Source organism: Solanum lycopersicum, chromosome 10 (genome assembly GCF_036512215.1).
Source record: "Solanum lycopersicum chromosome 10, SLM_r2.1".
NCBI classification, from domain to species: Eukaryota; Viridiplantae; Streptophyta; class Magnoliopsida; order Solanales; family Solanaceae; genus Solanum; species Solanum lycopersicum.
Window position 1 is genome coordinate 54,945,363 of NC_090809.1, and position 18,317 is coordinate 54,963,679.

General features: G+C 30.4%; 1 long non-coding RNA gene across 1 annotated transcript; it reads left to right on the plus strand.

Annotated features, from left to right (window-relative positions):
* The first annotated feature begins 3,135 nt into the window (after positions 1-3,135).
* On the plus strand, positions 3,136-6,985 carry LOC138339040 (uncharacterized). Its single transcript, XR_011212065.1, has 2 exons — positions 3,136-5,643; positions 6,780-6,985. It is a non-coding gene; the product is annotated as an uncharacterized lncRNA (long non-coding RNA).
* The last annotated feature ends 11,332 nt before the right edge of the window (positions 6,986-18,317 follow it).

An 18,317-nucleotide genomic window follows, 5' to 3' on the forward strand; every position in this document is an offset into this window, starting at 1 on the left:
TGCAAGTACAATTTTTACAATTTTCTTTTTCCTCTTAATAAAAAAATTTGTTCAAAAAGAAGAAAAAGCTCTTACTAATACAAGGAAAGATAAGAAACTGAATCTTAAAGTCTTTATGTTATTGTTTGAAATTGTCTGAAAGCACAAAGTTGTATTTATAGTGGACAGGTACCTTGAACATAAATCAAAGTCATATTTGACTTTTTGTTACTAAAATTTCTTACCTTGTATGGTCAAACTTGTTATATAATCAAAATAGTATTTCTTTTTCCTTTTAATATATTGTGGAATTAACAGTTTTTCCTTATTAGAATCGAAGATAGAAAGAGAAAATAATAATAATTCATTTTAAAATGTATGTCAAGATTATATTTGTCTGAATGTATCTAGTCAATATTAATATATTTATTTCTCTTAATTAATATGCCTTTTTTATAAGAAAAAAATTTATGCTTTGAAGGATGAAAAAATCATCAAAGATTTCATGAATGAATATGAATTATTTTTATTAAAATAATGTTTTTACTATATTTGTTTCATTTTATATGATTTAATATTCCTTTTTTATTTTTAAGTAATTCAAATGGTGTTCTCATTCCTTGTAGAATCAATAGTTTTTCTTAATCTATATTTGTCCTTAAATGTATTTCTTAATAAAAATTCCCTAGAATGGTACTATTTAGTTAACATATTTATTTTTATTAATTAATAAGCCAATAAAAAAAAGATGTTTTGAAGGATTAAACAATTCAAAATACTCATACACCGAATATGAAGTGTTTATATACTATATTTATTTCATCTTATATAATACAATTCAATATTGAGAGTCAAATAATTTCTTTCAAAAATTCTTATCTACCTTGCATGCTTTTAATTACAAATTTCAGACAGTTAAAAAAGAATTTAAACTATTTTCCACATCACCTATCGCATTCGGAATATTACATTATTTTTTTGGTAATTAAAAGAATTTATTTGTGTGATTATCCTTTTATAAGTTTTGTTTTAATTCAGACCAGTGAAGGATAGATCGGGCAGGATGAAGTGCAGAACAACTAATGTACGATCATTCAACTTCAAAATCATACAAAGTGACCTTATGGATTATCTTAATTAAAATTAATAATATGTAAATTTAAGTGTAAAAATTAATTTTATACATAAACTGTTACAAATTTGAATAGAGGTAATGAAATCGGTAATAAAAAACTGATGTGTTTGGCAAAGAATATTGTTAAGTCGTCCTACTACTAAAATGATTGAAAGACCCTAATAATGCCAAAAAATATACATTAAAACTAATTGTCTATACAAAAGAACAAATGGTATATACCAATTAATGAAATTTGGTGAAGATATTAGATATATGTATTGTAATACCAAAGACAATAAATTGTTGAACCTTTTTTGTATGTGGAAAAATGTAGTAGACCTCAATTTCATCTTCGATAGAATTTTAGATGTTTTATGTTCATTTTTTGGACTTACATATTGATGAATGTTTTTTTATTATCAAGAACTTATTGGAAAGTTATGAACTACAAAGAGAATTCATCTTTTGTTATATTGAAAATGTTGTCATTGTTGCACTTTTTGTTAAAGGTAGATCAGAGGAAAGGGCGTGCATATGAATAGAACTCATTTCAATCAAAAGAACTTCAATCAAAATGTTAAAGAAGCTGTGTCAAAATAAATCTCAAGTCATTCAATCCACCGAATTCATTTAAATTTGGATGGATCAAAATTTATCCATCTATTAGCTCAATTTTATTTCACCAACTCATTTCAGTTCATAAAAAATTGAATTGATATATGGCTCAAATTAGTTCACAAGTAATCTTATCAAAAAAAATTTAAAATGACATTTCTTTATTTAATATGTCATATATAGTCATAATAAATAAAAGTAATAATTTTGTTAAGAACTAAAAACATAAAACAACAAAATAAAGGAATTAAGTAAAAGTGAAAATTGAGTGCGGGATGAGTTATTATCATCCGCATTCTATCTCATTTTAGTCAATCTATTTCAACTCAAATAGCCTTTTAATAATCAATAATTCACATATTTATAAACTCGTCTTAATTACATTCGGAAGATAGGGAAGTAACAAGTACTCGTTTCCAGTTCACGTGAACCCAATAGCTTTTGTGTTAAGAACAAGCTCCATCCTAATGTTACACAACCAATTATTTCTTTGGTGGAGAAGAAGCAATAGAACTTGAATGTAGCTCAAAAAGGTTGATTTGGGACCCAAGCCCAATTAACAACAGGTTAAAAGGGACTACGGCTTAGAAAATGTATTCACCTTTGATTATGCACCTGAATTGGGTGCTTTACTAATTGTATATTGTTGAATATGATATTCTAAGATTATAAAATTATTTCTATATTACAAATATTGAGGATAAATCTAGTTTAAATCAATAACATATCCGCTGTAGTCCACACAGTGAATCTAATGAGGATATAGAATGCACAAACTTTACCTCTACCTCAAAGCTAGAGATATACTAATATTGTTATCCATAAAAACAATATTAACTGAGAAAGGGTAAAAAACAGAGGAAGGAAAACACAGAAAAGTGAGAATACGAGATGTTTAGACCATGAAATTTTCACTTTTTTTGGGGAATTCAACTCCGAAAAACACATTTGACCATAAAACTCACACTATTATTTAACTTCAAGTAGAATTTCAAAATTTCTGAGAATTTGAAAAATAGTAAAATGTTGTTTTCACTTCAATAGTAGAGAACAAGGTCTTCAACTTGACTCACTTGATCAATTGCAGAGAAAATACCAAAAGCAAACATATACTTTTACTTTTTATCTACATTTCCTTGTCTGCCATATGCAATCAGATTTTTTGAAATGTTTTCTAATCAAACATTCCTACTTTAATAATGAACCCACTTCTTTTTTAGTTTTCATTGTCATAATACAAATTCTTCATTATTGTTCTATTTGTTAAGCTTTCCTTTAACAGAAAACTAGTCTCTCTCTCTCTCTCTCTCTCTCTCTATATATATATATATATATATATATATATATATATATATATATATATAGCAGAGTTCAGAATTAATTAAGTAATCAGATATGGAATTGTTATCTATTGTTGTGGAAAAGGTAACAGACTGCTTGATGCAGCCAGTTGCGCAAAGGATTGAGTATTTATTTTACTACAAGAGCAACATCAGATGTATGGATAAAGAATGTGAGAAGCTGAAGAATATCAAAAGTGAGGTCCTTGAAAGAGTGGAAGTTGCCCGGAGAAACTTACAACACATTTCACCCAATGGCGAAGCTTAGTTAACTAGTGTTGATACCACTACTCAACATGTGGAAACTGTAAGGCAAGGTACAACTGAGGTTGAAAGGGGTTTCTTTTATGGTTGGTGTCGAAACTTTAAGTCATGTTACTCGCTGAGCAGGAGAGCTAAGAAAATTACATTGGAGTTGATTCAACTTCAAAGTGAAGGCACCAATCCAAATTCTTTCTCCTTTGATCATCTAGTTCAAAGTCATGAGGCTATACCTAGTAACAGTGGTGAAGTGTCTGACTCTAGAAAATTCCAAGAGGATGAGGTCATGACAGCTTTGAAAAATAAAGGGGTCACTATGATTGGGATATGTGGTATGGGTGGTTCGTAAGACCACACTAGTTGACAAAATCATACAGAAGGCGAAGCAAGAAAGGATGTTCAATGATGTTGTTATGGTAATTGTCAATCAACAATAAGACCCTAAAAGAATTTAGGGTGAGATCGCTAGAGAAGTCGGACTAACATTAATAGGGGATGATATGTTGAGTCATGGAGACCGGCTGTGTACAAGGTTAGTGGATCAGAACAGTCGCATTCTTATAATCTTGGATGATGTATGGAAGGGTCTTGATCTAAAGAGACTTGGAATTCCATGTGAAAGAAACCACAAACATCAGCGCGAAGTCATATTCACACCGTGTTTTAGATCTTTTTGTGAAGCAATGGGAGCTCAGAAGATCATGGAAATTAGGATGTTATCTGAAGAGGAAGCTTGGATCCTTTTCAAGTAGAAATTTGGTAATTTTGTCGACAATCCTTCTCTACTTGACATTGCAAAAGAGGTTGACAAATAATGCAAGGGGCTGCCGTTAGCAATTATTACAGTTGTAGGAGCACTGAAAAATCTTAAAACCAAGCCTTCGTGGGATTGTGCCCTTGAACAATTAACAAGTGCAGAAACAAGAATTATTCCTGAAGTACCCAAAGAGTTGTATAAACCTTTAAGGCTAAGCTATTAATTCTTGGAATGTAATGAAGCCAAGAACCTCTTTATGCTTTGTTCCTTGTTCGAGGAAGATAGTGATGTATGTCCTGAAGAATTACTAAGATAAGGAAGGGGGCTTTGCATCTTTTCAGAAATTGGAAAGTTAGAAAATGCAAGAAATGTGGTGTTTCTTCTGTTGGAAACATTGAAAGATTGTTTCTTCTTAGCCCAAGGTTCAGACAAAAACAATATGAAAATGCATGATGTGCTCTGTGATGTTGCTATAAGTATCGCATTTGAGGGAGAGCATAACTTTATGGTAAGTCACCATGTTAACTCAGATGAGTTCCCAAGAAGAACTTTTTATGAGCATTTCACTCACATGTCTATAGTTGCAAATAAATTTGATGAGCAGAGTAGATCAATATTTTTCCCAAATTGTTGTTTTTAATGTTGTTTCTCCGGGTTGATGACTATTCATTCAAGTTACAGGATGATTTTTTTGATGGAATGGATAAACTCAATGTCTTCAGCCTGTGTGTATATCAGCAGTACCCCGTTTTGCCTTTGTCGGCATCCATTCAGAGGTTGTCAAGTTTGAGGACGGTGTGTCTGAGTAATCTAGTGTTGGGTGACATATCTATTATCGGGAATCTTGTCACTTTAGAAATTCTTAGCATAAGAGATTCTCGGTTAGTGGAGGTGCCAGTGGAGATTGGAATATTAACCAATCTAATTATGTTGGAGTTGCGGAATGAGTGTAAAAAAATTGAAAGGATTTCAGCAGGTGTCTTATCAAGGATAGTTCTGTTGGAGGAACTACATATGGTTGTAATAGAATATTGTAGTTACTCCACCTTGAGTGAACTGAAATCCTTATCGAGATTGACCGCATTTACATTAAGTAAATGTGCCGAAGATGTTATCTACAGTAACTTGAGCCTTTCCTCCAAGTTTACATGGTACAATCTTACAGTGAGTGACATGTGGACTTAATTCATGGATGATTGCGACAGGCATATTACTTTAGACGTCATGGAGACTAGGCCATTGGGTAATTGGATTTGCCACCTGTTGAAGGAGAGTGAATTCATACATTCAACCAGAAAGGGCTCTAATAATGTGTTGACTGAGTTGCAACAAAATAAACTTCAGAATGTGAAATGTCTCCACCTCGCTAGATGTGATTTACTGACACATTTATTGAAGAGCTCTAGGAGGAGACATGAAATAATCGAGTTCCCCAATTTATATGAGTTGAAGCTTCAATATCTAAATGCCTGTCTCACTTTAGCAGTGACAATGTTGAGGCCATTAAGTTCACTCACTTAGGGAAACTGATCTTCGATGAGTTACCTATCTCAAATCCTTTTTTTCATGAAAAGGTTTGCTTCTTATCGTGAAACTAGCTTACTTTTCAATTGCTATTCACAGGCTAATTTAAGTTTTTAAATATTTCTCTATTTGTTTATCATTATTTGAATTTCTTTATCTTATTTTCATTTTTGTAGTGGGAAAATAAATAGATATGGAAAAGGAAGAAATAAGTAAGAACAAATATACAACTTCTTTTAATGACCCTCTCAAGTTTACTTTGGGATCATATGAGTTGAGCTCAAATAGGCTAGAAAATCGAGTTTGGTTATGACCCACCCAATTTAACATATTTAATCTCAATAACTTTTAACATATTGTTATTTAACTTTTATAACCTTAATTTGAAATGTATTAAGGCTTGAATAAATTTAGTTTGAACTCAATTCAAATTATCTTGAGTTGAATCTATAAAATTATGGACGGATTAGACTGGTTACCTAGCTCCAAGTTTGATACATGAACATTTGCAGTTTTCTTGTCTCAACCTGAAAGAGCTAGACATCTATAATTATAACATAAGTTATATATTCTCTCACCGACTTCCAACTGCCTACTTCAACAAACTTGAAACATTGGAACTAAAGAATTGTAGAAAATTGAGAAACTTAATCTCTCCATCAGTGACCAGAGGTGCTAGGAATCGACGAATACTATTGATAGAAAATTGCGTGTCAATGGAAAAAGTGATCACACAAGAGGAACAACAAGGAGAATAAATCATGAATAATGAGCCCTTATTTTCCCTGTTGGAAGAGCTGCAACTTGAAGGACTGCCTAAGCTGGGGCATTTCTTTCTAACAAAGTGTGCTCTAGAATTTCTTTTTCTCAGAGATGTGAAGATTGATGACTGCCCTGAAATAAAGACGTTTATCCAACAGGGAGTATCTGTGAGTACAGCAGGTCTTGCATGGGTGAACTATGATGACAGGGTGGAAGTAAATGATTTGAATGAATGGATACAACATAGATTCAATTCTAAGGTTTTTCTTGCTCCACTAATTGTACAACTAATTAAATCTAGTGCTCTCTTTCTATCTCAACTTTATATTAATAGTAATATTCAGATACTTATTTATGTTTGTCAATTGAACCAACTTCCTTGTACAATATTTCAATTGAAAACCTTATTATTCTCTGCTCCCAGGAACCAAATGCCAGTGAAGGCACTACCGAAAGTGACGAATCTGAAGTTAATGATGGTGACAAATCTGAAGTTGTTGATGACTCAAAAGGGTGAACCGTGATTTTGGGGTGATGGCAGAAGCTAGTGATGTCTATGAATTCAAAGATAGCTAGGAATTTATAGTCCATGTTAATTCGAACTTGACCTAATACCTATACTGTTGTTTGTTGATTTTGGAAAAAAGGGGCACATCTTGAAGAAGCAGCATAAGCCTAAAGTAATAGCCTATTATGTTTTGTCCGTCCTTTTTGATATCTTATTAGTCAAGCCCTAGCACCCGTATAGAGTAAGATGCTTATGATGGAGGTAACAAGCAGAGGCATATCGATATTATAATCCATGGATTCACGTGAACCCAACTATTCTTGCCAAGATACATTGTATTTGTATCAGTAATTTCCTTATAGTTACAGATTCGGATTGATTTTTATCTGGCTTTGGTTCCTCATAAAAATACTCATAATGCATTTGAAGGATTCCTATTCATCTTAAAGTTGGTGTGTCACTTAGACTTACGAGAGAAAAATGCATAAAACTTTTCCTACTTTATAAATTGCCAAAAATGTAGAACAATATTTTTCCCTAGTCCCTACTAGTTTTAGCACAAAGAGGATACTGTATTTTTTTTTCAATTCTCAAACTATCCTAACTAAGAGCTCATGCAGAGTAATAGCACATTAAAATGGTTAGCCCTGCTTAAACAAGAAAGTGTGCATTATATCTTGATATTAAGAAGCCCAACATTTGTCGGGATACTTATCTTGTGATTTCATCACACAAAACAATTAGTTTAGCAAATTAAGTACAATACTATTTACTCTGTGCCATAATGTTATTTGAAATATGGGAATGGAAGAACTTGTTAGGGTTTTGCCCTTATTTTCTTACCTTATTTGAAATTTATTTATTCCTATAAGAAAATATAAAATATTACCATAAATATTTTTACTTTTCATGAAGGAAAATATAGTTTTCTTCCATATTTAGTCTATTACTTCCTTAGGGGAGAAACTTGAAACTCTATAAATTGAAAACTCATTTTCTCATATCAAGAATACAATAGCATCAACAATTGTAGTCATTTAGAGAGTCTTGTTTATGGAGAGATTTTCGCCAAAATATATTTTTGTTTTTCAATATTAGTTTTATAATATGTAGAGCACTTGATCAAACTATATTAATAATATATTTTTAATATGAGTTTATTTTTCGTCTAATTTATCGTCATATGATTTGCAAATTATAAGCTTCCGCATGACGCCTTAATCATCCTTCATATCCCAACAAAACTTGTATTCACTATGTTCAGAAGTATGTGTGTGTGTGTGTGTGTATATATATATATATGTATAAGGTAAGAGAATATATTTACAATCTATAATATTCTGTAACACTCGCTCTCAAGAAGAAGTATGGATATTGATCATGCTAGCTGGAACGTACGTAGTTAACTCGAGCTCCATTCAACGCTTTTGTGAACATATCAGCTAGTTGCTCTTCAATCTTCAGAAAGCCAGTGAAAATTAAGTTTTCCCTGAATCTTATCCCGAAAGAATTGACATTCAACCTGATTCTTTTATGATAAACCGGATTTGAGGTAATATGAAGAGAAGCTTTATAATCACAACAAATTTCGCTGGTGTATGATTTTTCGGTCCAATTTCAGTTAAAAGATGATATATCTACATAATCTCACATGTAGATTGTCATGTAGCTCTGCACTCAAATTCAACACCGGATCGAGATACACCATTTTACTTCTTGCTCCTCCATGATATTAAGTTTCTTTTAACGAAGACACAACGGCCTGTGTAAATATTCTATCAATTTTGGCTCCAGCCAATCAACATCGACAAAACAGTCAACACAAATATATCCATGATTATTATACAATAAGCCGAGTCCAGGAGCTCCTTCCAAGTATCGTAGAATTTGTTTCAAAGTTGTCCAATATTTGGCAATGGGCGCGAACATAAATTGGATAACAATACTTACAGTAAATGCAATATCTGAATTATCAAAGGGGTCACCATCATCTTTTGTAGATGCACATAAGGAATCATTGGGGGGATTGTTGGGTTTGGCGGCTAACATTGTAGAATCTGCAAGTAGGTCAAACATATACTTTCTCTTAGATAGAAGAATTTCATTTTTTCTTCGATTTACTTCTACTCCTAGAATGTATTTTTAGTGAATCAAGTCCTTCGTATGAAATCTAGTATGTAGGAAAGACTTTGAGGGATGAGATTTGTAAATAATAACTTGCTAAGATACAATGCAATAAACATATGCAACAAGGAGGACAATGTCAGTTGATTGTTGATAGAAGACTGAGTCATCACATTTACTCATTTTCAAATCAAATTCACCACCTCACTTAACTTTCCAAACCATGGCTGGCGACTCTGTTTTCAGCCATACTGAGGCTTCTTCAAAATACAAACTTTCTCATATTTACCCTGAGCAACAAAACCTGATGGGTTCTCTATATACAGTTTCTCTTGAAGATCATCATGAAGGAATGCATTGTTAATATCCAATTGATGTAAGGTCAATTCTCGAAAGCAGATAGAGAAACAAACAAGCAGACAGAAGTGAGTTTGGCAACCAAAAAATAGGTGTCTAAATAATCCACCACATAAGTCAGAGCATATCACTTAGCCACAAGTCTTACCACAAAGCCATCAGAATTAATTTTAATGGTAAAGACCCCCCACTCATTTCTTTCCTTTGCGTAAAATCCACCAAATCTCACGTATGGTTTCCTCTAAGACATATTTCCTTACTGTCTAGGAGAACTTCTCAATGACTCTTTAGGTCAAACTTTTCTTTAATTATGTCTAAATTTAGGGAAATTTGAAATAAAATACTCAAATTCAAAATAATTTTTTTAAGAAAATAAGATTTCAAAATTGACTTAAGCATGTTTGATAGAGCAACCGCGCTACGCACGACCAATTTTCCTGTCACAGAAACAACTAGTAACTTTTCTTGTTGCTATCCCTTGGGGGACAATCATTTTGTCTCGCTCTTCTTTCTCCCTTCGTTAATGGACAAATTGCATATATTCCACTAGTTTAAGTCCTAATTACTGGAATTCCAGATAGTTTCAAATATTACTTTCTCTATGATATTTCATTCTTAGAATACACGAGTTGGAAATTAATTTGTTGTAACTAATATCCTTAATTAGAGAAGTAATTGAGGATTTTTAGAATACATGGACAAATAATTTTGAAAAATTAAATTAATCAAATCCCTTAATATAAGGCGGAAATCAAAGTATGTTTAATTAATTTCATTTTGTTATTCTTTGAAATACTAATTACATTAATATTATTAATAAAAGATTAAAAAAAACTATGTAATTAGTCATGTAATGATCAATTTTATTTTATTACTCTTAAAATAATAAATACATTAATTTGATGTATCTATTATCACGGGTGTCTTATCACCCACTGAACAATTTAAAAATGAAATAATTTTACCCCAAAAAAGTCGTAACCAGATCTATGGTAGAATGTGAGTTTCAAGCGTTTGACATGTCATCAAATTATTATTATTTTTAATTTTTGTATTTCTTTACCCTTTTCTTCTATTTTCTTACCCAGCCCTTCAAACACCCATTATAGTTTCACCATTTTCCCCTTCACTAGATCACCATAAGTCCATGGAATTGGAGAAATATATATAAAATAAAGAGATGCGTCAAAAACACATCTAAACAATTTTTTTTAATTTCATACCTAAACTATTGAAAAAGTATTTATATGAAAAAACAATCACATGAACAAATATTTTTCTGACTAAACTCGATGTATTATTTATATAATTCTTAAAATATATCTAATATTATTTGTAACAACTAATTATCCATCTTTTATCCTAATGAAATCTTTGTATATGTAAGTTTAACAAGAATAAACAAAAAGAAAAAGTGTATGGAAGGACAAGCAGGAGAAATAGGTCAAGTGTTGTTTCCCTAAACAAAGAGCCATAAACCGCATATATCAAATGTGTTTACTTAAAGCATAGAAGCAATCACGTGCGACTACCACAATTTACAAATTAAGGAAATACAAGTCAATGTAAAATATTATGTCACATAAATTAAAATTTAAATACACACCATTTATAATTGTAAGAAGTTGAACTTTCACATATTGCCACTCAAAAATAGCCTAATTACTATTCACAACTATAGTTTTATAATTACAATTTATAACTACATGTTATAGGGGGAGAGAGAGGCGAACAAGATTGGGAGAGAGAGGAGAGAGATAAGTGAGAGAGGAAAGAGAGTGGGAGAGACGCGAATTGTGTATATATATTGGTTGGATAATCATAAACCATGCATATAAATATCACAAATAAAATAATTTTAATAATGCATTACGTTTGACTTCAGGTAAAATTTTGGTTGTATGAATTTAATTTGAAATTACTATATTTTTTTAAAAGATCATAGGTAAACAACAACAACAACAACAACATGCTAGTGAAACTTTACTAAGTGAGGTCTATGGAGGATAGACTGTACATAGATCTTATCACTATCTCATGGAGCTTGATAACTTGTTTCTAAAAGACCCTCGCCTCAAGAACATCAAACTCAAGTAACAAGAAGAAGAAAGTAATGAAGAATCATTAAAAAAAGTAAATTTTATGTGAGGATTTGAACTTTGTGCTATTTATACGCATGGTTTAAGACTTCGAGTTTAGATTCCTGTTGTTAGTTTTTAGTATTCTATTTTATTATAATTTTAATTAATTTTTAACGGAAATTTTTTCAAAATGTCAATATTTTAATATATAAGAGGGCTCATTAGCAACACTTCAATATTTAGTAAAAATGTCAAAATTTTAGTTTGTTATGTATCTTATTTATGTTTTTATTTAAAGAATACAATTCTTATATAACAAATTGGAGAAATTTAGGAGAGAGAATTTTTTAAAAAAAGGAACAAATGCTTAAGAGTCTCAGCTGTTATATCAAAATACACCAATTTCCATCTCTTTCTTCTCCTTTTATCATGTCTAAAAACAAGCATTTCACATTGTTCTAAAAAAATATTAAATATCCAATTTTCTTAATCTGTTTTGTTTCTAAACACTTTTATTTGCCAAGAAAAATATCCAATTTTCATTAATTATTATTATGAAAATCACGGAATTAAAGAAGTACCACATATATAAAATTTTCAATATCCAATTTTCACTACTTATTGTTATAAAAATCACGGAATCAAAAAATTCAATATCCAATTTTCACTAATTATTATGAAACTTTATGATAATACGTTATAGTTTTATCAATTAAATTTAAATATTTATAATTTAGAAATTTGTACACCTATAGTTTTATATTTTATTTGGCATATTTTTCTCACAATGTATTTTATTTTTTTTCTTCAGAATTATGTAAGCTTGCTTAAATCGTATCCATTCCAACATGTATACCATTTGTATTTGTATTCATTCTAATATTCATGTTGTATTTTGTATAATGAAACTTGTATCGCTTGATTAGTTTGTATTCGTTTTAACATGTATGCCAAATAATTCTATAGTTATTTAAGAAACATATTTGTATTTGTATATTTTTCAGTATTTATTTCTCTTCAGAATTTTATTTTTTTTCTAAATCGTATTCATTAAAATATGTATATTATTTGTATTTCTATTCATTCTAGTTTTTATATTGCATTTTGTATAATGGTGTATAAAATATAAAAATAATATGATGAAAAAGTGATAATGAAATATAAAATTGAAAAAGAATACGAGAATATTTGTTGCGATCATTCTTAAATAAAATACATAACTAGTTGGCTAACCTTAGAGATGAATATAATTAGGTAAAAAATGATTCATAAACTATGCAACATGAGATTTTAAATAAATACAAAAATATTAATAGCATACATAGTAGTTTGAATACGAATTGAGAAAAGATATAAAAAATTGAAGAAAAAATTGAAAAAAAAAAGTTTAGGTCCTATTACCCCCCTGGACTTATTTTATAAGTAATTTTCTACCTTTTTTCGGCCTACGTTGTGCCCACAAGATAGTGTCACTTAGGCCGAAAAAAAATCAACCAGTGTTGTGCCCACAAGATAGTGTCACTTAGGCCGAAAAGGGCAAGAAAATTATTAATAAAATAAGTTTAGGGAGGTAATAAGACCTTAGTATAGTATAAGTGTGTTTCTGCAGTTTCGGGCATAGGTTGAGGGGGTACTTGTGCAGTACCCCTAAAAATAAAACAAACTAATAGAAAATTGTTCTTCCTATAAATAAAATACATACCTAACTGATATACTTTTGGGATGAACACAAATTAGGACAAATACAATATTTATAAACTATGCAACACGAAATTTTTAGTAAATACAAATATTGATAACATATATAGTGATTTGAATACAAATTGAGAAGGAATACCAAATTCTAAAAATGAACTATAAATACAAAACAAATTAATTGAAAATTGTTCTCTCAACTTGGTCTTCAACAAGTTTTCAAAATCTTCTACACCTAATTTTTTTTCCTTTTATTAATAGTGATATAAAAGGATGAAAACACCAACTCTATCATCATTTCTCTTTTGTTATTTTAATAATGGATCCTACATTGTCCGTTATTTCTTGAGTAATATATATATTGAAAGATGAAAAGTCGTTAGAAAATTGTTGATTAAGTTGCACTCTTGTATTCCTCTTAGATTCAACCATTAGAGAGTGATTTTACGTTTTTCAAACCCTAAAAAAAAGTTGGTCGATTTAATACTCAACTACAAACAAAATTTTTGAAAAAATTAAATAAAAAAGTAGCAAACAAACCTATAAATTGGATGATGCATACCTTAATCAAAAGGATTGTTGTGAATATCTTTAGAGATATATTTTCCAATATCAGAAAAAAAAAGAACGGAAAAGAGAAGTGAAAGTTAAAAGATGACGAAGAATTGGAAGAGTGAAATCAGTGTGAGAGAATTTTTTATTTTTAAAAAAACATATAAGAGCCAATGAATTGGAAAACATATAATTCAGGTGAGATAAATTAGGGTCTAAATTAGGATACACGATATTATTTAAAATAATGACATTTTGATATTTTTGCTAAAATTTATAAAATATGAATATTTTTAATAATAAAGTTAAGATTTTTGACTAATTTGCTAATTTATCCTTTAATGCACGGGCTGACCCAACTCATATAGTTCAAGCGCCTTAGGCTAATGGGCTTATTTAGGTTGGGCAAAAGAGTCCTATTTTTGAATGGGCTCCAAAGATCTTGATCTAATCCAATCAAATCACCAGTTGATCCAGACTCAACCCAATCGACGGCTCTACTCACTATTGATATTTTCTTTTCTTTTCAAGGATTCAACTCAAGTTAGTCATGAGTTTTTTTTCATAGAACAATTGTTTATTGATTTTTTTCTTTGTTGCTTAAGTGACAGATTCAACTTAAGTTCGGTATGAGCTTATCAATTTCTAATTGATTTTTTCTCTGCTATTCGAGTAAAAAATCAATTCATGTTAGATGTTTCTTAATAATCAATTTTTAATTGATTTTTCCTTTTGTTGCTCAAGTTACAAATTAAATTTAGGCTAAATTTGAACTTTTCGCAAAAGATGAATATATTTTATTGATTTTCTTTTTCTGCTCAAATGACAGTTTAAAACAAGGTTAGGTTTGAGTTTCTCTGAATAGATTTTTAAAAAAAAATTGATTTACCTTTTAGTGCTCAAGTGACACATTCAACTTAGTATGATGTACTATTTTCTCAATAGATTAATTTATTAATCAATTTTTTCTTTGTTGCTCAAGTGATAGATTCAATATAGGTTAGATTTGATCTTCCCTTATATATAAAAAAAATCCTTTTTTGTTCAAGCGACAGATAAACTCGGGTTAGTTTTGAGCTTTTCTACATAGTTCATTATTTAAAAAAAATAAAAAATATTTGTGTTAGGGTTAGTTTGTGCACACTTTAAATATTCCACAGAATACCTTCTATATCTCACCAACATTGTTACTGGGTAATTTTACCAACCAAGGTTCAACTTATACTTTTTTCTCGCTGGGATTTCAACCATAGTATTCACGCCCTTGGATGCGGATCATTTAATCATTAAGCACATTTCTTGGTGTTAGCAATATTATTTATAATATTGTTCAATGAAACCTATTGAGTATGATTAGAAGTTCTTTGGTTCCAAAATATAAATTTCAGTGATGCACTTTTACTCTAACCTTAATTTTTTTCTAATTTATCATCAAGTAAGTTAAATAATTACCCCAATAATATTTGAAAAAATTATGAAACATGAGGACCCTAACCTTGTGTTATGAAAGAGTAACAATTAAAGATGCTTGCAACTATATAGGAATATATAATTACACGACAATAGAGGTATAAATATAAAGATACCCTAGGAATAGACAATCAAAATGCATCTAGTTCGTTTGCGGTACAGAGCTACTCGATATCATGATATTGAAATGCAACTATTTTCTTTCCAAATGGTTATGAGATGGTTTAGACCATGTAGAAACAATTTAGTCAAACATTTTTGTAATGAAATAATCCCTAACATGGCCTCAACTTGCTATTGAGCACTCAAACATTGACGATGCACATCTTGACACCTCAACTCATCTCAAACTTCGTGTTCGATTGTGTTCATAATTGTATGCATCTATGGTTTCTCTTGTAGCTCTTCATGTTATTTACACCAACTTATTTTAATCTAGTCTCAAAGTAATCTCCGGAACAAAATTGATTTAGCAGGCAACACAGAGGACAAAATCTCTAATGGATCATCACATGTCCTGAGAAGAAACCTCAGCTTTCCCTTCAACTGCGTCTGCACTTAAGGTAGTTGTCAGCTATTTTCCGTTGAACTTCATAAATATATATGTTGCATAACCTCATAATATGAGTATGTGTCTTTTGAAGATGCCCCAACTTCCTTCAAGTGTATCAACAACAAATGTTGAAATATGAAAGTCCATTATATTGGACAATATCAAAGAACATAAGAAGAAAAAGAGGAGCAAAATTAGAAGAACATGCAAGAAAAAACAAGTTACTAGACCCGAAGAAAGAAATCCTTCAACCCAAGAAAATCAAGCTTTGGATGAAAAACAGAAAGAGCTTTCCTATTTCTAAGTTTAAACTTGTACCACAGGGAGGCAAGTAAGTACCAATATACCAGGTACATCGCTCCGAAGGTTGTTGTCTCATTGATTTGACATAAATTTTTTCTTTTACTCTTGGCATGAAGGAACTTAGATTGCCTCGCCTTGACAGGCTCAATATCCATCTCAAGTAAGTTTTTGCTCACGCAACATTGATTTGTCTTTAACTTTAGTCGAAAGAAGTTCATTGCACAAAATCTAAATTTGAATGATCATGCTAAGGTGATAATTTTATAAGCTAAATTCTGCATTTCATTGAACTAGTTAGTTATATAAATTTAGGAATTAGGAATTTTAAAAATTTTCCCTATTATATGAATAAATATATTAATTCTTACTTAACAAAGATAAAGGAACTTAAACAATTGATGATCTCTCGGATTAAAAGACGAACAAATATAAATATCTAGGACAGTGAAACAAATTTTTATTTTATACTACATGAAGTTATGTTGAAAATATCACTACACTACTACTTTGCCATTGAATCGTCTTTATATCATTTTGTGCAGGTGAATATTGTTTGTTGTGGTGAAAAGTTGAATAGAGATATGATGCTCAAAGACATTTCAACTTAGATGGAAGTCACACCTTCCCAATTCTGGAAAGTGAAAGACAAAATGGGAGTTGGAGGAGGCTATGACTCAGCTATGATGTATCAGAAGCGAGAAGCTTCAAACTCCACCCAATAAATAACAAGTGTGTGGCTACTGAAATAATGGCTTAAAAGAAGTGAACTACCTATATCACAATAGACTTAAAGACTAATCAGTAGACACTTTTTGACGTGTATAATAATAATCTCAGAGCTATTAGTACCTTAATTCTCTTTTTTATTAACGGCAAACAATCTATGCTTTCGACTTGTATTGTCTAGTTTCCAACGAAATATTTTGCTATAGGCTTCTATATTAGCAATTTTTTCAGCATGCATCTTATAATAAATGGGGTTTTCTGATTCTCACTAATTTGTATTCCTTTTAGGGAGATGGAATTGAGACTATTTTAGCTATCAAACATTATTATAAGATTTAAGCTTTTAATTAGTCTGAACAGGTGTTTAATCATTAAGATCTTGAACAATGTCTTAGAATCATTAAGATGTATTCTTTTGTGGATAATATTCATTGTCACACTCACCAACCACGACCATTAATCACTTCTTTCATCACAATGACGCGAAGCATCTTTGTGAAAATTAACTTTGAATATGCAATTTTTTGTGAACTTGAGACTTTGTACATATCTTGGTGTTACATAATTATTTGATTTTCCTTTTGTAGAATACAAGCTATTGTTTGAATTTCGCCAAATAACATCTAACACTGAGTTTATCTCTTCAATATCGATTTGTCTTCTATATTTTTAAATCTCATACTCATCACCATGTAAAGTGAAATGACCGATTTTGCAACATTTTGCAACTTGAATCTGAATGATTTAGACCTTAGGTCATCAAGTGCATATGTTAACATTAAGATTTAAGAATCATTAAGTGTTAAACAAAGTATTAATATCTTGTCTAGATAACTTACCATTCTATCCACAATCACTAACCATCACTATTATTGTTGTCAATCACCAAACACCTTTGTTATCACGACCACCATTGATATTCACACTTTATAGAAGCTCATTCGAAGGCAAATATTGTTACACATTCTATCATATTGAATACTGACTGAACTCGATGTTTGGTGTAAACTTATATTATACTTATTGGTTTCAAGTTCTACTATATGTTTTGATAAATATACACTTTGAGTTCAAAAATGATCGTGAGCTAGATTTGCATTGTCTAGCTTCATATTACCTATCCTCTAGGAAAAGGCCTTGTAATATTATACTTGTGGTGATGAGGAATATGGGTGGGGTTACAATGGTGTTTTATAACTTGCAACATTATACTTGGGGTAATCATGAATTCGGGGTTACAATGGTGCTTTATAACTTGAAACATTATACTTGTGGTGATTTGCTTTTCACAAAAAACATGAAATAAATGGAAAATGAGATTATGTGGAGTCATGATAAAAGTTTATGTAGCCAAACAATTGCACTAACAAAATTCCTCTCTAAATAAATTATCTCCATGCTTTATTTTCCTTTATAAATATTATTAACATATATAATCTTAAAGAACCAATTCTTCAAACAAAAGAAATCATTTAATTTCCATATCACCCACTAAAAAAGAAAAGGAATTACACTAATCAGAAATCATACAGTAGCTTCAAGATTGCTTACTATTGATTTGCATTTTCCCAATTTATTTTTTGGTTGGGATTA